At 43.9% G+C, this 23048-nt stretch overlaps 1 protein-coding gene across 2 annotated transcripts in view; it reads right to left on the reverse strand.

Moving 5' to 3' along the window:
• The window catches only part of SEPT2 (septin 2), a 42366-nt gene extending 41545 nt beyond the window's left edge, over positions 1-821 (reverse strand). For both annotated transcript variants that reach the window (XM_018563480.1, XM_018563479.1), the window contains exon 1: positions 818-821. The gene's annotated coding sequence lies outside the window, so the exon portion shown is untranslated. The remainder of the gene's footprint in view (positions 1-817) is intronic.
• Positions 822-23048: the final 22227 nt, after the last annotated feature.

The raw sequence follows: 23048 nt of genomic DNA on the forward strand, positions 1-23048 counted from the left end.
GGTTGCCTTTTAGATGCCAAGCTCTTATGAGCAGGGCCCTCCCAACCATGTTCTCGTGAATCGTATTGTAACCATACTGTCTCCTATATTGTAAAACACTGCGCAACTGTTGGCGCTATATAAATCCTGTATAATAATATTAATTGGGAATGGTAATTGGCCAACATTGCCAAGTGACCCCACGCACCAATGAGAATCTCTTCCGAACCTTCTTTTTTTCCCAGGATGGCATCCCAGCAGAAAGAAGAGATCCCTATTGGCCAGCACAGTCACATGGCCACTCTGACCAATCAATGCTCCCCATTGCAACCATTAAGTGGCTATACAAATTCCAGGGCTGACTAGTAAAGTCTTCAAGTCCCCAAACCATTTGGCGTGAACATCCGAGGAGGGTCATTACTGCAAAGTGCCGCAGGGACCGGGAAGTGGGGAAGGTATGAGGAGGGTGTTGTGAGATAGTTCACCTTTTGTGAAAATATGAACTTGCCCTTTAAGAAAACAGTTTGCAGTAAAGCATGATGACAAAACGTACTGAAAAATAGAGTTTACATCCCCTTTACATCCTAATAATTCATCATTTTGTTTTTTTAATGCCCCCCTAAACAATAAGAGGTGCAATGAAATGAGCACATTCTTCAGCGATTGTTGGAGGGTGTGTAGCTCTGGGACTACAAGTCCCAGCACACCTCGCCAGCTCATGAGACTTGTGGTTTCCCTTGGCACAGCACAAAGCCCAGTAAATCGCCCATCCCGGTGTTTCATCCTTGCTCTAATTCTCCCGAACCCAGCAATGACAAGGAACAGCCCGATCTCTTACCGGTGTCCGCAACTTCCGGCGCTGAACGATCCTCACAACTTCTGTAAAACTCGCTGAGGAAATGTCTGTGAAAGAACCCTGCCCTTCTGCAGCCAATCAGCGTGAGAGGTGCAGACAGCCTAACCAATTAAAAGCGCGATATCCAAGCCATCCTTTCGTCTACTACTGATACGGATGTTACAGCCAATCAGCGAGCCGCTAACAGTCCTCCTTATCTCTGATGGCTCCGCCTGTGGGGAGGGTAGAGCCGGAGGGCGGGGTCAGTGGTTAGGAATTTGTAAGATGGGATGGCTCACTGCTATTAGAATGTGCTTCGTGTCCTGTAGATGGGAGAGCTGACTGGTACACTGCGCTGCTGTGTGGGTGGTGGAGGAGGAGGATGGCCTTTATTTGGGGGTTCTTGGTGACTCGAGTTGGGGCTGTGGTCCGGGTGTGTACTTAAAGGGGAACCCCACCTTTCTAGTTGCTTTCTATAGACTTATATTCATGTTCTTTGTTTTTAAACAATTGATGTCTTGTCAACATGCTGCACATTTGTGGGCTGTGGCAATGTGTCCAAAGACATGCATTTTCAAGTGCATTTTGCTGCAGCAAGTCTTGCAAAGTGGTGCGTTTTGGTGCCAGTCATTGTTAATGGAACCCCAACACACCATGCTGCACTATGCGCTTTCACCTGTACTAAAAATACATGGTAACAAAGTACCATGGGGAAATTTATCAAAACTGTTGCAGACAGAATCTGGTGCAGTCGCCTATGGTGATCAATCAGCTTCAGGGCTTGCTCATGCCACTGGATTGCAAAAACAAAAGGCTCCCCACGTTCTGGGGAGGGAGGGGGCATGGTGGTGCCACTCATGTTAATGGCACCGCTGGGTGATTGCCCACACCTGAACACGTGGTACCGCAATACCGTGTATTCCAGTGCGGTGAGATTGCAGAAAATAGTGTATAATAATCTATGTCCCACTGCATTGCAGACTGCACGCACTATTCTTTGCGATTGCAATGCAGGGCATTGCAGTACCACGTGTTCCAGTGAATGAGAGCGCACTGCCGGTGGGAGGCGCGTCTGTGGTGCCATTGCAGATCGCACTGCCGGAGGGAGGTGTGTCTGTGGTGCCATTGCAATAAACGGCACCTTATGGTGGGAGGCGTGTCTGTGGTGCCATTGAAGATCACACTGCGGATGGGAGGCGAGTCTGTGGTGCCATTGAAATAAATGGCACCACCACGCCCTAGAATGCGTGGGGGGGCTTTGTTTATGCGATCCAGTGCGTTCATGGCAGGGAATCGTGCTCTAAACACATTGGATCATGTGATCAGGCCCTGAATCTTTCATTTTCAAAGCTTAAATGAACAAACTGAAGTGAAAAGTGACTTGGCTGCCATGGGCAACTGCTCCAGATTCTGATAAATTCCCCTCAGAGGGGAATTTATCAAAACGAGCAGACATAATCTGGAGCAGTTGCCTGTGGCAACCAAGCAACATTGTCATGCATGGGCAGGCCTTTGGAATTAATAGACTGCTCTATAGGCGACGTACAAAAAAGCGCATACATGCGTGCGCTGTCATACTCACACAAGTGGGACAGGGGCTTGGCATTTTACCTGCAGGTACTATACTAGGGATGCGTTGGATCTGCTTTGTCTGAGGGCTCATTTAAATCTGTGCATGCAGGTGTTTTTGTTTTTTTTCATGTAGAGTTAGGCAGATGCGTTTCCTTTTATCACTTTAGGATTTGGAGAGAATAGTTAACAGCCATTGAACCAAGGCTTGTTAATACCCGTTGCCAATGCATGAAAATGCATGTTCATGTATATTGAAACATCAACTTCCATGGGCTTCTAATGCATTAACATACAGACATGTATTGTTCAAAATGCATTGCAGCTCTAAGATTGGGAGGGACAATATTTTTATTATGGGGAAGTTGGACGTTGTCTTAATGTGCTGCAATGCTGGCGTTAAAACGCAACAGTGTAAGTGGTTTTCTGAGGAATTTTGGAAACCGTGAAGAGATGTCAACAAGACCGACTGCACCCCAAGATTTACAAAAAAAAGTAAAACCTAGCCTTAAGCTGGCCATTGTCTGCAGACTTTCTATGGTCGGATGGAGAAAGTGCAACAAATTCCTCCATCTACGCTAAACTGTGTGGATGCAGGAATCTCCCTCTGGGCCAAGCTTCAGTATTTTGTTAGTTAGCCCCACTGGCTCTCAAAATACCTGAGCAATCTGATTGGATACATCTTCCCCACTTTACAGTCATGCTCTCCTTTGTAGAAGTGATAAAAAGGAGTAATCTGGGAAGAATGGAGTAGAGTTTGTAGAAATCCCTCCATGCAAATCCACTCAGCCTAGTTGGAGGCCTAGACCAAACATCTCGATACACCGTCTCCATTAGGATAATGCACCTAGTAAAGCAGCTAACATGGCTCCTAGAGGTAGTCTTGTTTAAAGTTGTACTTGAGTGTACTTCAAAAGGTCTATTTATCTACGGGTGGTGTTTGTCACCAAGCAGTGGTAAAAACTTATTTGGATTAGGTCCTGAGAGTATGGGTTGATAATGTTTAAAGCCAAAACTTTCCTCAGTCATCAAAAGGCAAGGTGCAATAGATATAATTTGTCCCTTTGCATGCTCTATGTAATACTGTATTATGGCCTAAAAGGCCTGTGGCTAAGACCAGGGAAAGCAGGGAAATTGTTATCATACTTACTGTAATTTTATTTTCCTGACATTCTCTATGGCAGCATACAAATGGGTTAATCCAGCCCCCTCTATCCCAATAGGACCGTTAACTCATACATTTTTGAGTCCCACGCTGACAAGATGTTACCTAACCAGCTCCTCCGACTGGATGGGATCATATGCTCCCATGTCAGGAAAGGTAGATTACAGTAAGTATGACAACAATTTTCCTGACTGCTCCATGTTGGCATAAGAATGGGAAATAGCTCAAGGGATGCTGTTCAGTTTTAATGTCAACTTGATACAGATGCAATTACTCGTTGACCAAACTCTGCTGTTGTCGGAGTGCCTGGTTCTATACAATAATGCAAAATGAAGGTGTGAGCCGAGAACCATGTGGCTGCTTTGCAAATGGTTTCCACAGAAGCTCCCTTAGCTGCCGCCCAAGAGGTAGACATACTGCGTTTAGAGAGCGCCGTAATCCATTCTGGTACTGCCAACCACTTGGTTTTGTACACCATCGAGATCACCTTCACCCCCCCAGGCCGCACTAACCCTGCTTGAAGCCTTGTTACCCTTGGATTTATTTTTTTTCAAATCTCGGTTTATTGAGCAAGAACGGAGCTGGTAAGCGGTCCAGGCATCCAGCGGGGGCTCCAAAATGGATTGCAAGGCAACTCCCCCCATCCATTGCCCTCCTGATCTAAAATTTTTAATTCTGAACTGCCGATTAGACTGCGCAAACGTCCGGCGGGGGAAAAATCAGTAGTTTGTATGACAAGGACAGCACGTGTCGAACTGGCACCCCCCTTTCCACACATGTCCTCAAATGGAGTCAGTGGCCTGTCTATCTGTAACGAGGCGGGTATGGCCAATAAAAAGTGCCGGAGCTGGTAAGCGGTCAAGGCATCCAGCGGGTGCTCCAAAATGGATTGCAAGGCAGCTCCCCCCATCGATTGCCCTCCTAATCTAAAATTTTTAATTCTGAAAGAAGAAATCCGCCAGGTCCGACTGTCGGGAGCTCCGGAGGTTTGCCTGAGTGTCCTGAGGTCGGGACATCCGAAATGGAGGCTAATATCGTCCTTTGAAGAGTAGGCTGGTGTCGGCAGAAGCAGAGCTCCGGGAAAACGCGTCCTCACGGCGCCATTGGTAAGCCACCACCCTTGGATTTTTGTTTGTAGAACTCTATCAAGACGACTTAGCTGACTCTCTTCTGCCGTCCTGAAAGATGGAAGGACTATTTCCTGTTTGATGTGAAAGGACGATGAGACATTCGGCGTGAAACCCAGCATGGGAACCAACACCACTCTGGTATTAAATGGTTCTTTCGCTCCCAGAACCACCAACTCTGACACTCATTTTGCTGAGGTGATTGCCACCAAGAATGCCGTTTTCATTGTGAGGTTCACAAGAGATACTTCACTCTCAAAAAGAGCAGAGGCTAAAAAGTCCAACACTAATGATAAATCCCACTTGGGAAATAGTCACTTTCTTGATGGCCTCAATCTTATGACCGCTTTGAAGAATATTGCCACCAACTCAATTGAGGCCTATTAAATTTTAGTGAAGGCTAAAATTGCAGAGACTTGTCCTTTTGAGGGTACTCAAACCAAGCCCTATGTCCAGGCCCTTCTGCAGAAAGTCCAGTAAGTCACTAACTCTAAGATATGCCAGTCGAAAGTTCCTTTTTAAATGCAAACTCTTAGACACCCTGTTGAAATCCAGACAGAATAGCACGAGCAGTGACTATCACTCTTTCCGAGCACCCTAATTCCAAGAACTTTTGCCTTTCAAAATCTAAGCCATTAGCCATGATATCTCAGGAGCATGGTGAATCAAGGGGCCTTGTGACAGAAGATTGGGAACTACCGTTAGTGGGAGTGGATCCTTCACACTCAGTTCTAAGAGCAGAGGGTACCATGGTTGCCTGGGCCAGTTGGGAATTAACGCCAGTACTAACATGCTCTCCGTCCACAATCTCTTCAAGAATCTGAATACGATCAGAATTGGGGGAAAGCATATGCCGTCTGAAAGATCCAACTCGATGTCAATGCATCCATCCCTATCGCTTGTGGGCAAAGATTTCTCTACAAAAATGCCTGAAGTTTGGTATTGAGAGGGGGTGCAAATAGATCCACCTGTGGTATGAATCCCCACTGATGTTCTCGACAGATAATCTACCTAGACATTGTCCTGGCCTAGAGTATACAACGCTAACAGCTGTAGAAGGTTGGTTTGCGGCCAATACATAATTGGTGTCACTTCGTTGATCAGAGACCGACTGCGTGTGCTGGCTTGTTTCTTGATGCACACCACAGAAGTGGTATTGTCCATCTTCAATAACACTGATTTCCTCCAAGGGAGATGCTGAAAGGTTAAAAAAGCTTGCCAAGCTGCTCTTAACTCCAAGATGTTGGATACCACCTTCCTCGATGAAAAAGGCAATAGCCTCTGAGCTGACATGCCCAGACAAATTGCCCCCCTGACTTGCATCTGTAGTCACCACTATCCATGTGATTGGCATCAGTGAATGGCAATTCAGAAATTTTTCCAGAAGCATCTACCACTGCAGACTCGTCCGGATAGATGGGCTGACAAGAATCATCTGGTATCGCTTCTCTGACCCCCATTGCTGCAGGAATACGCTCTGAAAAGGACACGCTCTCCACTGTGCCCACTTGACCATGGGGATAGTGGACGACCTAGATTCCACAATCTGTAGACATTGGGAGCCTGACAGAAGTTGGGCTAAGCATGCCTTGTCCATTCTTTCTTGAATCACATGGAACTTTGCTGCCGGAAGAGAAACGCAGTTCTGGACGGTATTTATTTGTGCCCCTAGGTAGGTGAGATCTTGTGAAGGAATGAGCTGGCTCTTGGACATGTTGATCAACCAGCCAAATTTCTCTAGCGTCTGTCGGGCTAACTGTAGATGTGCCCTCAGGGTGTCTGGGTTCTGGTTCAATGACAGGATGTTGTCCAGATAATGATAAATGCGTAGGGCCTCTTTCTCTTCAATATGTTATATTAGGTTTTACATGGGCTATTGGGGGGGTAAGGGTCTACCCCGTGGGATTGTAGAGGCCAAGGTGTGTCCTATTTCTTGGTAGCCCACTGAGGGGGGAGGGAAAGGAGCGAGATGGGGAATGGAGGAATGGAATGGGTGAGGAAGTAGTAAAGAGAAGTGGAAAGAAAGGAGGAATGCTGGAAGAGGAAAATTTGAAAGAAAAGAAAAATGGTGACTACCACCCGGGCGCCTTCACGCAAAAAGGCGGTTAGCAAATGAGGTTTTGTGTTATTGGATCAAGGGTGGGTAGGAAGATGGAGGACCATGGGTCCCATACAGTATGAAATGCGTATGGCCTCTTTCAAAAGGGCAATTAAGGCTAGCAGGACCTTGGAAAACCCTCAAGGTGAAGTAATTAGGCTGAAGGAAAGGCAGATGAATTGGTAATGCGCATAGCACGTAGAAATTGCTGAAAATCTGGATGTATTGGAATATGGAAATAAGCATATTTTAGGTCTATGGAAAGAACCCGTCCCCTGGCTGTATCGCCTGTAGGATGGTTTGAAGAGACTCCATTTGAAACGCTCCTTCCTGATGAATTTGTTCAGATATCTTAAGTCTATTATTGGACTCCATTCGCCTGTCTTTAAAGTGACCCAAACACTCAGCTTTTCTTCTCCTTATACACATCTACACAATGAATGTTCTCCAAAGTCACATTTATGTTTTTATAATGAAGTCTTACTATTTGAATCCCTTTAGAAAGTCTGCTGTGCTCGCTCCCTTCTCTCCCCTCACGCTTCCTGTCCCTTAGTAAGAGCCATGCAGCTTGATTCTGGTCACGTGCACATCTTTCTTTGCCTACAACTCCCATGAAGCAGAGAGGAGTCACCTCTCACTGCACACAGCAATCACCCCTCTCACCTTACCAGATACACTGTGGCAGTTTCATTGCTTGTAACCTCCTCTGCAATGCTCTGAATTATACAAACTACTTGCAACAAATCTACAACAGACAATCACATTTACAATAAATCAACAAGAAACATCAAATTTACAACAATCTACACACAAAAACACATTTATTTCAAATGTAGGAGCCGTATCCTCTGTGACCAGATTCAGCATGTGAGCTAAGACTCGGAAGAAAGTATGAGGCTGGTGACCACTCACATGGTGAATCTCCTCTCATCCTCCCACACTCTCTCCTTGGTAAGCCAGGAGTAGAGAAATCAAAGATCATATATCAATGTGGGAGAGCTGAAGAAATCCCAGCTCCTTGCAGAGTCTAGAGGGGAGAATTTGTGGACGACGGAGACTGAGAAGACACGCCCTCAGCATGTTGTAGTCCTTCACATGAACCAGCACATAGGGTGGCTACCTTTCAGCTCCCATAGGGACCATGGAGAAGAAAAGTAGCCACTCTCTGGCAGGAAGTTGTGAATGAAGAAAAATAAAACTGATTTTGGTGCATTTAGAGAACAATGACAAAAAAGGTACACAGTCATTGATTATTTATATAATAGAAATTATTTAATTTTTGAGTTTAGTGTCACTTTAAGAGAAGAAACACTAGGGAATTCATTCCCATTAATCGTTCCTGCTGAGAAACTGGTATCACACACAGCTCCTAGTTTTGTCAGGGTGTCCACATGAGAGAATAGCACCTCCCTTTGTGCTGCTGAAACTGGCAATTTTTTTTTCACGACTCAGAGGCGTGGAGTCCTCTGGAAAGCCCATGCGTGGGCCTCCGTAGCCTATGTTGTCCACTCATACATGCCGGAACCTAGACAATCTGGCTCCCACCAGGCAAGTCTGGGTGGGGACACCATCAAAAAGATATCTGGCCTTGATGTGCTACTGACGCTACACCTTTAGAGGACTTCGAAGCCGTGTTCACCACATTCTTCGAAGACCTGCGGAATTTCCTTCCAGGTCCATAAGACCTTGCATCCTTGTACCTATTCCAGAACATTCCTATAAATTGTCCCCTTCTTGTTTCAGAATTCTCCTGTCTTGCGGAATAAACCCAGATTTTCCTCCTGTCGCTTTGGCAATGGCCGAAATAAGCCTATCTCCAAAAAGTGACTGGCCTTCAAAGGAAATCTTGCACCACCCATGTTTGGAATTGGGGTCCGCCACCCAAGGCCTGAGCCATAGCGCTCTTTTCCCAGTTACTGGGTATAACATAACTCTGGCCAGCAGCTTCATGTTGTCAATAGAGGCTTCGACTAAAAACGAGGAGGATAATTTAATCTTCCTTAGAAATGCCATAATCTCAGATTTACTGAGACCACCAAATACTGCTGCCTCAGTATTTTCACCCCACGTCTCCAGGGCCTTAGACATGGAAGCAAGTGCTATAGCTGGTTTGCATGCTCCACCTGCCGTTAAATAGATTTTCTTGAAATCTAGGTCAATACGCCTATCCAATACATCCTTGCATGTGACTTCATCATCAAGTGGCATTCTAACGTGTCTTGCCAGCCTCATTGATGCTGCATCGACCACAGGCGGATTCTCAAACTCTTTCATTTCCTCTTTAAAAGGATAGAGTTTTGCGAAAAGAGGACTTTTTATCCACTTGGGCCACTCATCTGAAGTTATTTCTTTGGTCTCCAAAAAAAAGGAAAGGTGGATTGCTCTTTTCATATGTGTGAAACATTTCTATTTCTTCTGTGATTCTCCCACAGGATCCTTCCATGTCAGAGCTTGTCTCCCAGCATTCACAAATGGCTTTACAAGGGAAAAATCAATGCCACCTGTCCACTCTTCTGCTTCAGAATCCGATACCCGGGGATTATCTGAGTTGTGTGTGTGCTGTGCAGGTGGAATCGAGGCGCTTGATGACCCCCCTAGCCTGCTGTGAAGTACCTGACTGATCCAAAGGTAATTTTACATGTAATGTGAATTCCTTGAAAGTTTCCTGAAACACTTGTTTCATCAACTGCACTACTCGCATATTATCTGCCTCTTTATCTCCAGTTGCTTCTAGGAAGTAACTTTCACAGGCCATTTTACCAGGGAGCGCAATGTTAGGACAAGCCCAGCATCCTTTTGAGAGCGGACTTGGATAGAGGTGCTGTTTATAAGGCCTTGTACTTTGCAATGTGCCAGCTGAAGATTGGCTCTCCTTATAATAGCGTGAGTGTCGCCTGTCTCTAGGAGTTAATTTGTGTCTGGATGCTGCTGAACGCTCTTGTCTGTTTCTGTGGAATGATCCGTAATCCGACCTGGATGGACTGAACAGACATCTTTCTTTAACTGGCCATACACCTATAGATTAGCTTCAGATTTTCTATCGTCAGATGGAAAAAGTGCAACAGATTCCTCCATCTACGCTAAGGCCCCATTCACACACGGCTGTATCGGGCAGCTCCCGCTAAGGACAGGTGCTGCGTGTCCGTGCGGGTGAGCGTACTCGTACGCTGACAGGATGGATGCTGTCTGCGTCCGAGGCAGGAAACGCGCACCCGCACGGACGTGCACTTGAGGTGAGTGTAGGGGGGCATATGGCCACGTGGTCCCATAGAGAAGGACAGGGGCTGCATACTAATCACACGCAGCACCTGTCCTTCCCGGGAGCTGCCCAATACGGCCGTGCACGCAGCACTGAGCTGCTCGTGTCGGCCAATTCCTGTGTGAATAGGGCTAAACTGTGTGGATGGAGGAATCTCCCACTTGGCCATGTTTCAGTATCTTGCAAGTCGGCCCTGCTGGCTGTCAAAATACCTCAACAATCTAATTGGATGCAGGAATTGTTTAGGTGTTTTGAGAGCCAGCGGGGCCAACTAGCAAGATACTGAAGCTTGGCCCAGTGAGAGATTCCTCCATCCACACAGTTTAGCGTAGATGGAGGAATCTGTTGCACTTTTTCCATCTGACAATAGAAAATCTGCAGATAATCTATAGGTGTATGGCCAGCCTTAGTCAAATGCTCACAGGCTGAAATACAACACACTACAGTGGATGCAGGCCACCTACCTTCTCTCTGGAGGCTGGTCTTTGGTTGGGTAGGCATAGGCTGATGCATGTTGCCATTTTAACATGAGACAACACTTAATAATTAGCAACAACGTAGCAGCTCATGAATCAACAGGCTCTTTATTACAGAGCACACATACCTGGCAGCTTCTTACACAGGTGCAGCATGAAGAAGCACAGACCGGGTCTGCACACCGCGCCATAGGCCAAGCTGGGCCATGTGTGGAACGCATAGCGTGCGTTCCATCTTCATGTGGCGGAACGCAGACAAAAGCTAGCTCAATACATCTCAGCCCCAGCCAGCCGAATGCCCTGAGGACCAGCAGCGGGGCTTCCCACACCAGCAGCCATTTAGGAATGCACACAGGGGGGTGACTTCAACTAACGAGGTGGTCAGCTAGATAGAGTAATACCTCGCTTCTAGAACAGGAAGTTCGGCAAAATTTGCTTCCATTTGCGAACTCCAAATCGGGTGATGAACACGACCACGGTCATCTTCCCCGCTCTGACACGTGGTCGTAGTTTCCTCTAGTCGAGATTGCGGTCGCAAAAAGACCTGTGCACACTTGCTGTGAAGCTTTTTTGTGTGCTTTTTAGCACATACAGTACTGTACAGTATTATTCAATCGAGAATGGCTCCAAAGAAAGTGCAGAGCAAGCATGGTGGTAAAAAAAGTACAGAGCAGTAATGAAGGTGACAAGAACAAAGCGCCATTGGTCCAAGCTGTCCAATCAAAAAAAGAAGAAAAAAAAAACACTGAGGCCATCCGTCTCGATGCCTCAGAAATGACGAGCAAGTGAGGGACCTCCTTTACACTTGCTCGGGGGTGGGGCTTCATCTGTCAGGGGCGGGGATTCATCCGGCGGGGTGGGGCTTCATCAGGCAGGGGGCGAGGCTGGGTAATGCCTCACCCGGAACAAGAGGTACTGCATGTCACTGTGCAGAGCGGTAATGAAGGTGACAAGAACGTGCAGAGCGGTAATGAAGGTAACCAGAATGCTCAGAGCGCTAATGCAGGTTACCTCCTGTACGCCAGAAGTCGCCTCAAGAAAGGTTAGTGTTCACTCTCTTCATACTGTACTGTACTTAGTTTCATATCTTTGTGGTTAAAAAAATGTACATATGGTTCAGAACGGATTACCTTATTTACATTGAACGTTATTCAATTTGATTTGGTTCGCGACCAGAATTGTGGAACTAATTAAGTTCGTGAACCGAGGTATCACTGTATTTATTCCAGCCACGTAGGCAGCTCTGCACTTGATCCTATTCAGGAGGAGAAAAAAGGAATGGGGTGTCAGCGTGGGAAACAGGGTTGGTGTAGAATCCAGTAGGAGGGCCAGTCCTTGTTTAGGAGAAAATTGGAAGCAATCGCTTAGGTAGCAGGTGGAAGATATGGATTAATCACACTAAACAGCTCTTTAGGGCCCATTCACACCACATCCAGATTACCTCCAGACCAGACTGTCTCGGGACCCAAAATGTATCCCTATGCTATTTCTGGCCTCTGCTCCCACCAGCGCAGTCCATTCCAGACCAGACTAGAAAAATACTGCTTTTCCTATTTTGTCTGGTCTGGAATGCACTGGAACGCATCAAAAATGCATGGAACGCACCTGTAAGACCATTTTAAGCTAAAAAGAAAGAATTCCAATCGCTGCAAAAACGCAATGCACTATGTTCCAGATCTGGTCCAGAAAATGGTGTAAACCCAGCCTAAACCAAAGAAGATTCCTAACCCACAACTCACCCGCTGAATGTACTAAAGAGGCGATGGACCTGGGTTGAGGTCAGGAGGAAAGCTATTAGGTCATCCTAGGAGTCCTTCCACAGAACAGATTTGCAGAATTTATTATGGCCAGTCTACCCTGACAGCAAATGTCTTTTGAAGACCAGACAGTCAGTTGTTTTTGTGTGCCTGTGAAATGCACGGTCACACACAAGTATTGTGTGTGTATATGCACTGTTAAGTCCATAAAAGCACCTGTGTTGCTTTTATGGACTTTTCAGTATGAAATAAAGAAACATTTGGTGGAAAATCCCTGTAAAAAGGAATACACCTACATTCAGTCTGCTTTTGGTTTTCCCCCCATGTTTAAATATTTAACACCCTTACCAGGCACATGCATCATGTCCACTGTCTCAAATTATCGAACTGTATTTACAGCACCAGAGGACAACAGATTTGGCTTTATCTGCAATTTAAATATAAACATATGTATAAAAGAAAAACAGCACTTTTACCTCTCATACAGTATGTACACCATAAATAAAAACAAATATTCATGATATGAAAGAGTAAATCCACTTTCCCAGGCAAATCTGGGAAAATGGAATCACCCTCTCCAGGGCTGGATTTTCCACAAGACCACTGAGATCTGGCCTCGGGGCAGCAGGGAGTAGAGGGGCGGCACTTATAAAAATTGTAAAAAATATTAAGAAATATTTAAAATTAAAAAAACAAATGTGATAAAAAGTTAAAAAAAAAGCAAAAGATAAGATAAATAATACTTAAAAAAATTAAATAGGAATTATAAAATAAAAAAAGTAATCAAAAAGTTAAAAAAATATTTTAAAAAATGTAAACCAACCCTGCTGCCCGGTTGCCATTCCGTTGAGGAACCTTTCCTTACAGCAGCAGAGAGACTAAATCCGGCCCTGACCCCCTCCAATCTGGCCCCCTCTGCTATATTTACCTTTAGTCGAACGCTCCTTCACCTCCGCCGGTGCTGTCCGTACCCCGTACTGCCTTTTTAGTGCAGCCCTGCGCTCCGGATTTTGAATTTCGCTTGCAAATGGCGAGCACTCCTGGGTCAGCACGGTCACCTGACCATGGTGACCAATGAGAAGTGCTTCTTGGCAAGAAGTCCCATAGCATCCTGAGCTGCCAAAGCTGTTTGGACAGCAGGACCTATCGTTATTGCATGTGGTATTTATAGTCATATGTGAAATTGGACCTTGAAACATGTGAGGTAGGTTTTTCTGCTTTTAATTTGAATAAATGACACTGCTGGATCTTGTTTCTAGTCTATACCTCACCCCTTTCCCCATGGGTTTGGAGAAGCATTCCTGATGTTCATTTGTGTTTTTTTTTGGATGTTATACTGTTTAAACACTATCGACCTTCTGTAATTACACGGTTCTTTTTATCTGATAGGGTTATCTTACCATTTGGTGGCAAATGATTGTCTCACTTGGGAATACACTGGGAAGTTGTGAAAGTTTGATTGCATGAAGAAAGATCACTTTTTTGGGGGGGACTTTTATTCATCACAGTTGATGTGTGTCACATTTTTACTCACAATATTATTTTATAAACACATGTTTTATGTATTTATGTTGTGCATATGAGAGGTGAAAGGTCTGTTCTTTGATTATTTTTGAGCATTGTGTTGTTACTTTTGTAAAATAGCTTTACATTCACTAAGTAGGATATAAAACTGTACACATTTTTCGTTTGTATAAATGTTTTAACCGTATAACAGTGTTTTTACCATATTATTTGCAACTAAACTTTATTGTGCACCATCAAAACAGTATGTGGAATGTACTTTTGATGTCCTGTATTTTCAAGCAGATCTCTGGGGAAAAAAAATTCTTAACCCTTGCAGTGGGTACTGCAAGAAGGTGAGTGAAAAGCACTCGCCTCATAGTTCTCCTTTAAGAAAAGTGGCCTTTTTTTTTCTTCTCCTTCTACCCCGATTGTGCTATTGGTGAGATTGGCTTGCTGTTTGTTCTAGAGCTGCAGCTAACGATTATTTTCAAAATCGATTAGTTAGCCGATTATTAAGTTCGATTAATCGGTTAATCGGATAAACAATTAAAAAAAATTAAAAATGGCTCCAGTGATGGACTACTAGTTTGTATTGAGATTTTAGTCCATCACAGGAGCAAGCTTGGAGCGGTGGAAAAAAATAGTGTGGTGTGCAATATAGTGAAAAGGAAAGTGTAAATTTATACAGCAATGAATGCAGAATGGCACCGGCTATAGAGGACTACAAATCCCAGCAATAGTACATTATTTCAAGAAACAAGGGGAACACATAGGAGCTTTACGCTGAGTAAAATTGTATAGTAGTGACCAAATCCTAGGGTTTCAATAAACTTAATTCAAAAAAAGTACAATCCCCTTTAAACAAGAAATCCCTAAAAGTGGAGATGGTCTGATAAATGGATCACAATGCGTAATATAATATAACAAAGTTTAATGATACTAATATATATAAAGACACCTATAACAAGACATTTAAAACCAATTAAAATGCTTCCCTAGAATCACCTGAATGTAAAGATACGGGTATTGAACATTTGAATCTCCTATGGGGTAGGAAGTCTCTGAACTAATGAGGTGAGTGGAAATCACTCATCTCATAGTTCTTCTTTAAGTGCTCGTTTTTGCCTAGGGTAAAAAACAAAAAGTTATACTCACCCGTTCCTCTGAGCCAGCTTGCATTTAGACCCTGGAGCCCCTCTTCCCCCTCCGCTGCAGCAATCCTCGAGTCATCATGTCCAATACACAATGTATTAAGGTGCCCATACACCTTACGATTGTCGTACGATAATCGTATGCGATCGACTTTTCGTACGACAATCGTAACGTGTGAATAGAGTGCCCGACCGATAGTACTGTACAATCGTACGACTTTTGACGGTCAAGCATGTTTGAAAGCTTTGGTTGATCGTACGATGTTCGCATGGTTGGTGGCGTTTCCGTCCGTCAAAAGTCGTACGATTAACACTGCGCATGCGCAAACGAAAATAATTGCAGTCAATTACCGCAAGTCGTCCAGGTGTTTTTTTCTAACTACTGCTGATTGAACCTTGCGATAATCGGGGCAGGATGGGGCCGTCGTACGAAAATCGTACGACGGTTCGATCATCGGACGAAAAGTTTCGTCCGATAATCGTAAGGTGTATGGGCACCTTTAGACGTGAGGCTCCAGAGGGACATACTATCGCTGCAGCAGGGGAGGAGACAGGCTGGAGGGAGTGCTGCCACAGCCCGTCGGATACGAGGTTCAGGTGAATATAATTTTTTAAATAAATCTAGACACAAATGAGCACTTAAGCTCTGCAGTGCGGGGGTAGCCACACAGTAAGGTTTCCCCCTTTTTTTTTTTTTTCCCCCACAGAGTTCTTCTTTCAGTCTTTTAATAAAAAAAGTTTCTTTAAAAAAAAAAAGATAAATCAACTCATAAATGTAGGACCACGTTTGTCAGAGACCTGACTGGATGAGTTGTAACTATCAGCCAGCCTTTTCTGATTAGCCACCCAATGAAAGATTGTTTTGTACTTTAGTCCAAATTCGCAACATAAGGTCAGTCCAATAATAATGGGAACACATGGTCTTTTCACGTTTTTTGGGATATTTATGCAAAATAGATCAGCTTTGTGTAAATGATCTTATCAATGTGTGTTTAATATTTCTAAGACCTTGTTTCTATGTAAAGGTTGCTTCCTGCTTTGCTACACAGTGGTTATGCTTTACTGGTCATTCTCACAATGCAAGTCCTATGAGTCAAAAAGAGTGTTTGTAATAGCTTGTCTGTCTTTAGTATGTTTATAACAAACATATTATATGTAGCGATAACTCCCCAGAGGGAGCTGCTGTTTGCCCGGTCCACATCTAGTCGGTCTAGGGGTTGATTACCAGCTGCGCCCATTAGCACTAACCGCCCTCTTCTGGTGTCCATAAATTGACGTCCACTTCAGTAGTAGAATGCTAAGTAAACAATTTATTGAACATCTTCTTCGGGAGAGAGGGTATAGGGGTTCTAGATGTCTAGGGGTAATCATCAGAAGCTCCAGACTCACCGGACATTGTAAAAGTAGCAATGCAGATCCACCAGACCACATCAGATAACCACTGATGTACCAGACAGTCCAGATGGATGCAAATCCTCAATCCAGAAAAGACACCGACCATGCTCAGAAGCCCACATAGTTCCAGGGTGCTTCAAGAGCCTGCACTGGTCCTGGTTCTCTTCCTCTTTCAATCTCTCAGGCCTCCTCCATGTTGTGTTATATATTTATTTATTCATTTTTCAAACAATACTCCAGATTTAACACCTTTTACACAATTAACAAACATACAACAATAAAACAAAAACACAACATAACATTAATCCCATCTAATCTCTATATAATACCTGATAACCAAAGACCAATTCACATATGCACCGGGCTAATTTCTCCAGTTACACCCCTTAAAAGTGAGATACTGATAGTGATTGTAATGTGCCTCCTCCATGTTGGAGGCCTCAGGGAAACCTATTCCCTTACATCAGCCAAAGCCCACCCCCAGGCCTCGCCTAGCCAGGGGGGCAGGCTGAACAGGACCCAGCCCTGATCCATGGCTGGTCCCGGCGAGAGAGAGAGCACATGGCAGCTCCCACCAATATATGTAGTCTATCACAGCAGGCACCACTGACTGAGAGAAGCCCAGTGATTGGCTGCTGTACTGTACATATATTACAGTATCCACCATTGGCTGTCCCACAATATTTTCAAGAGTCTCACTCCCCCTAGAGAGAGAGAGAGAGAGAGAGAGAGAGAGAGAGAGAGAGAGAGAGAGAAAGCATGTAAAAATGGGAAAGTCAAATGGAAAATGACTTTAAAACACCCTGATATTAACAAAAAAAAATTGGTCACAGAGAGTATACTATACTTTCCTTTTACCCACAAAAACCATGGTTAGGCAAATGCGTTAGAGTGTTCTCCATAAACAAAAATGAAAGGTATGGGGCATTATGGAACACAAACTCTGCACAGGGAAATTACCTTGACAGACTGATTGAGAATGGTGGTCCTGGAGGCTCCTGGTCATCAGTAGGGTGGTAGAAGACACTTGCCAGGGGTGCTTAATTTGGAAGTGCTTGGTCTTTAATACAGCTACTAAAGGTGTGGTTGCAGATTGAGTGCTAGGAATACCAGAGCAGAAAACTATAGAGTGGCCTTGCTGGAAGTATTCAACAGACCATATGAACCAAGGCAGGTATTCAAAGAGTAAGGCATTATTGCATTTGAAGACAGAGCAGGTGGCAGTAAGTTGAGGTGGAGATCCTACTATAGGGCTAGGTCAACAGGAGAAGTCAATGCACAACATATATTGAATATTACAATAGACTGTTGCATGATGATGGATGGGGTTAATCTCAAGTATAGGTCTGGGTTCCAGGGGTATCTCCGGCCCACATAAAACCTAAATGAGCATTAACATACTGTACTTTAAATACTACAAGGTGTTTGAATTTTTAAACTGTTGCCTGTTTGATTAGCTAGACACTGATTCACATTGGCTTCTTTATTCTCATTTATCTTTCTGTCCCTTGTAACCCAGGTGGTAACCTATCAACTAGGCTGTGCAGGTTGAAACTGGACAGGTGAGAACACATGTTAATTATATTACCACTCAAAAAGAAATGATCAAGCATACCTACTAATTTTCTTGTTGTCCTGTCTGAAAGCTACTTTCACACATCATTTAAAGAAGTCACGTAAGCTTATTAATTTACATTGTATTTTGTATTAGATGTGCCCAAAAGCAGGCCTAACCCCAAATAACTTTCCTTCTTTTCTTGGTGAGAAAGAGTAAAAAAACTTATCACATTAATAGAGTTCTTCTGGGTGTTCCCATAGCCTGGTGCTTAACCTCCACACCTCGAAGATAAGTGGATCACTTTATTAGACTTCATTTAACCCTGAAAAGAGCTTGGCCTTTGAAAGCGTAGGTCTACCAGGATTACAAAGCTCTTGCCAACATAGTTCCTGTGTTCCTGAGACACACTAGACACTCAGTCACAATGAGCTAGTGTATAGTGACCTGTCTTTCTCAACTAATAGGACTGTAAGAAATACCATATTATTGCAGCAATGGGCTCAAGGAGCTCCCAGTTTTACATTTGACATAAGCTTGGTTCATCACTCTGAACTACAATTACTACTGTATGGAAATATAGTTGGACCATAAAAAATACACGGCTCAAATAAATAGATGAGCTTAAAAGTTCTTGAGTGCCCAAGCACCTTATCGTAGAAAACTGAATTCTAACCATTGTTACGCCTACTATAGGGGTTCGGTGTGAAGCGCAACTGCAGAGGGGAGTAGCAGGAGATGTGGAAATTAGGCTTCTCAGGCGTGAGTCTCAGGCGTCACTCCCAGTCTTAAGGGGGAGTTTGAGACTCTTGCATCACAGCCAGTGAAATCAACAAAAAGTATCAGCAACGCTATTATCTCATAGCATCCTAGTAGGTAATATTGGCAAAGTAAATGGTGCAATAGAATACCCTGGTAGTAGCCCAGAACAGATGTGTTGGTAGGCAAACAAGTCTTCCCCGAGTTAAGTATCACTTTGTAAAGTCCAGCAGGGGAGCATGCATGTAGAATATCTGACAGTCTCTATTAGGCTCCAACTGGAGCTATGTGTAAAGTGTTGTCACAGCGCTAAAGGTTTGAGATAAATATAAAAATATGTAAATATATATGAATCAAAACCGTCACAGCAGCCAGCCCGCCCGAGGCAGCCCGGAGCGGAGATGGATCATCACAACCATGAGGTGTCAATTTAGGCTCCTTTCACAAGGGTGCTCTCCTTTCTGATCAGTAGGGAGGGAAGAATTGGGCTGTACGGACTCATGTTAGGTCTATGGGGAGTTGAATGTAAGCAGACTACTCCGATCCAACACAATCTGGCAGTTCTGGGTTTTTTTTCCCCATAGACGGAGTTGGGTAATCGGATGTAAATGGACGTGCATCCATTTACATCTGTCTACCTATAGAGTTACATTGGGCTTCAAATCGGATCCACCTGAAAAAACAACCGGAAGATCTGACTGGACTGCCCGTGTGAAAGGGGACTTAGTTGGTTTCAGAATGTTTCTGTTATTTGAAGTTCACAAAAACATGTACCATTTTCATGTCCCATTGAAAATGGTCAACTGACAGAAGTTCTGTTCCCTAAACTATCCACAGTAAATTTAAAAGAAAAATGTTTTGGCTATAGATACACTTTAAAGCCCAACTCCAGCTTAATAAAAAAGTAAGAAAATTAAAAACCATTGCACTGCACTCTAGCACTATTCCCTTCAGACTCACCACTCTGCAATCCAGCACCTATCCTCTTTTAGATTTAATGGTGCTCAAAGTCATTAAGGTCACTTCATTTGAGCACAGGGTGTCAGGGACTTGCCTCCCTAGTGCATGTAATCAAGCTGCCTTGGGCTCACAAGAGAATTCTGCAGATTTTGGTGGCACATCACTACCTAGCTCTATTCTCTACAGCAGAGGTAGGCAACCTGGGCACCCCAGCTGTGGTGAAACTACAAATCTCATGCCCCTGCCTCTGGAAGTCATGTCTGTGACTATCAGAGTCTTGGGACTCATGGGACTGGTAGTTCCACAACAGCTGGAGTCCTGAGGTTCCTACCTCTGCTCTACAGCATTTAGGACCCACGCACCGCTGGTGGAAGAAGACCTGTGACATCATGACACATGTGAATGTGGTAAAAAAGTATTTATATAAATTTAAAAAAGTAAAGGGAGGGGCAGGGAGGCACTTTTAGATACAAAGAACAAAACCCAGAGAATTAGGGCTCATTCACAGTATGGCACATGTGATAGTGTGCACATAATGCACATGTGTTGGCATGCATGAATTTTAATATCCATTGCAGCTCCTTTTTTCTTTTCTTTTTTTTTCTCAAACCTTTTTTGACCTTAATGCTTTGACCTTGCACTACAGCATTTGTAGTGTGTCGCAATGCACTTCACTGCATAAAAATGCAACCTGGCCCATTTTATTTCAGCACTGCATTATTGCGAACTGACACAATAGAGGACAAGTCTTTTTTTGCCGTGTTCATGCATGGAGACTGCATTGACCAAGGTGATGTGCAGGAACCATTATACCTAGTATGTATAACAAAAGATGTGCCAATGTGTAATGTTGTCAGCATTTTAGAAAGAGAAACCAAAACAGCAAAAGAAACAGTTGTTGTATTTTACACCTACGAGCATCTCAGGACTGTGTTACAAAATTTGAGCCACATGGCAACTATGCAGGAAAGGGAGCAGGTCAGGTCTCTGGTGAATGAGCATCCCTGTATGCAGAATCGAAAAACTAAAAAAGAAAAAATGTTAGGTTAGTACGGTAAAGCCTTCTTAGAACAGAAGGTATTCACATGTCTCCTTCCATCTAATATCCCAAAAATAAGAAGATCATTCCTCATTGCATTGGGCAGAGTCATGCAAATCATTACTTTACACCCCTTAGAGTCAAATGCATATGCAGAGCAGCTGGTGTAAAATTATTATTATTATTATTATACAGGATTTATACCAGCACAGCTCTTTACAAGATAAAGGGAGGCAGTACAGTTACAATACAATTCAATACAGGAGGGTTAGGAGGGCCCTGCTCGTGAGAGCTTACAATCTAGTAGGAAGGGCAATATCTGCTGCTGTTCCTAATTTGTTGTATGCGGTGCACCGGAAAAATCACAAACACAAGATTAAGGTTTATGACGCTTCTACTTTTTTCAGGGCGTTCTCTCTCTTTTATACACAGATAACAGGAGAGTGTTCATCACACATATGCCCACCTCTGTTATCTCTAAATGTCTTGTACTATTGGGTAAACTAGAGGAGCTGTTAGTTAAAGTCTTGTGTCTCTCGCTAATTGGTTAGTCAAAGATATCTTCTGCCTGTAGCATCCTCCCTCGGCATTCTTTTCATGTATCCTCGGCGCACTTCCGGATACAGGGTACATCTTGGTTAAGCGTAGCAAAGCTAAAGCTGAGTAAGGAAAGTCACAAAGCTATGAAACAAATTCAAACATAGGAAAATACATTTTCTTGATATGATCCATATTCCTTCACGATAGAAAAGGCATTATTTGTGAGGGATGAGATGATGGAGGAAGTAAAAAGACAATTATTATGTGGAGGTGGAGATGAGTTTTCAAGGATCACCTAAAGGTGCACAGAGTAGGAGATAAGGGGACAGATTTGAAGTAGGGAATTCCAGAGGATGGGAGAGGCTCTGGAGAAGTCCTGGAGACAAGCATGGGAGGAAGTGATGAGGAAGCTAGAGTGCAGGAGGTCTTGAGAGGAGTGGAGAGGAAAGTTTGGGTGATATTTTCAGATGAGGTTGGTAATATAGCTTTGGGCAGAGATGTAGATGCAAATATATCCTAATATTGCAGAGCCATTTGTTCTAAACCGTATACAGCTGTTTGAGACTTTTTGTCCATCATTAGTGCAGTATATGAAAACCGTGGCATCTATGGAATAGGGCTTGAAACACAACGGGACAGTATAAACATACAGGTTAAGGTGAGATGGGACTAAAGCAGGGGTAGCCAAACTCCGACCCTCCAGCTGTGGTGAATCTACAAATCCAATGTTGCATCTCTCCCAGGGAGTCATGTCTGTGGCTGTGAGAATCTTGCAATGCCTCATGGGATTTGTAGTTCCACCACAGCTGGAGGGCCGGAGTTTGGCTACCCCTGGACTAAAGCAATCAAGAAGCCCTCCAACCAAATCAGTGAGTAGCCCAGTAAATCCTTCTTAGAACAGAAGGTAATAACATGTCTCATTCCATCACATTAATGGTTAGCTCTTCTGTCTTGCAGCACTGGGGTTTATTCCCAGTCAGGACACTACCTGCATGGAGTTTGCATGTTCTCCTTTGTGACATCAGGAGCTGCGGCCCGACTGTCAGTCAGAAAAGAAAAAAAAAGGCATAAGAATGCATAGCTAGATTCCTATTGGCTATTTCACTTTACAATAGCCAATAGCAAACCAGCTATTGCACCCGCCCTCTGCTGCTTTCAATCACCTGAAGAGGACCTGATAGAAAAATTCAGGTCCCCCTCTGCTGATTGACAGCAGCAGTGGGTGCGGATGCATTAGCTAGTTTGCTACTGGCTATTGCAAAGTGCAAGATTAAACCTTTCGGGGAGGAAGTGTTTCTCTCCCGGGCGGCCGGGAGCCGCTATCTAATAGCGGGAGACTCCCGGAGCGTCCGGGAGAGTTGGGATGTCTGAAATATGAAGCTGCACTCCTGGTAATGCAAACTTTCAAAAAAAGTGGGTGCTTTAAATTTTCGTGATGGATGGTGTGTGCCAAAACCAGATTGGAGAATACGAAATCACCAGCACGCCAGATAAATACGTATCACAGATTTATTGTGAAGACAGCATCGCACAATTCTAAAGCATGCCAACGTTTTAAGGCCTTGCAGGATCCCTTCATCATGGTGACACAGTGATGATGATTGTCACCTTGAGAAGGGAGCCCTGCGAGGCCTCGGAATTCCAGTATGCTTCTGACTTGTGGGATGCCGTCTTCACAATAAATCTGTAAAAAGCATTTATTTGGGTGCTGGTGACTTTGTATCTTACTATAAAGTGCTATATCAATATCTTTAATAAATATATCAGAAATAAGAGGAATAATCCTCATTTTAGGAGTGGGTGGAGCCATGTAAATCATTAGCCCCTTAATCTGTATTGATATATGGTCTCAATAAAGTTGGGTTATAAGACTAATAT

Source organism: Nanorana parkeri, unplaced genomic scaffold, assembly GCF_000935625.1.
Source record: "Nanorana parkeri isolate BGI_ZX_2015 unplaced genomic scaffold, ASM93562v1 scaffold667, whole genome shotgun sequence".
Classification (NCBI taxonomy): domain Eukaryota; kingdom Metazoa; phylum Chordata; class Amphibia; order Anura; family Dicroglossidae; genus Nanorana; species Nanorana parkeri.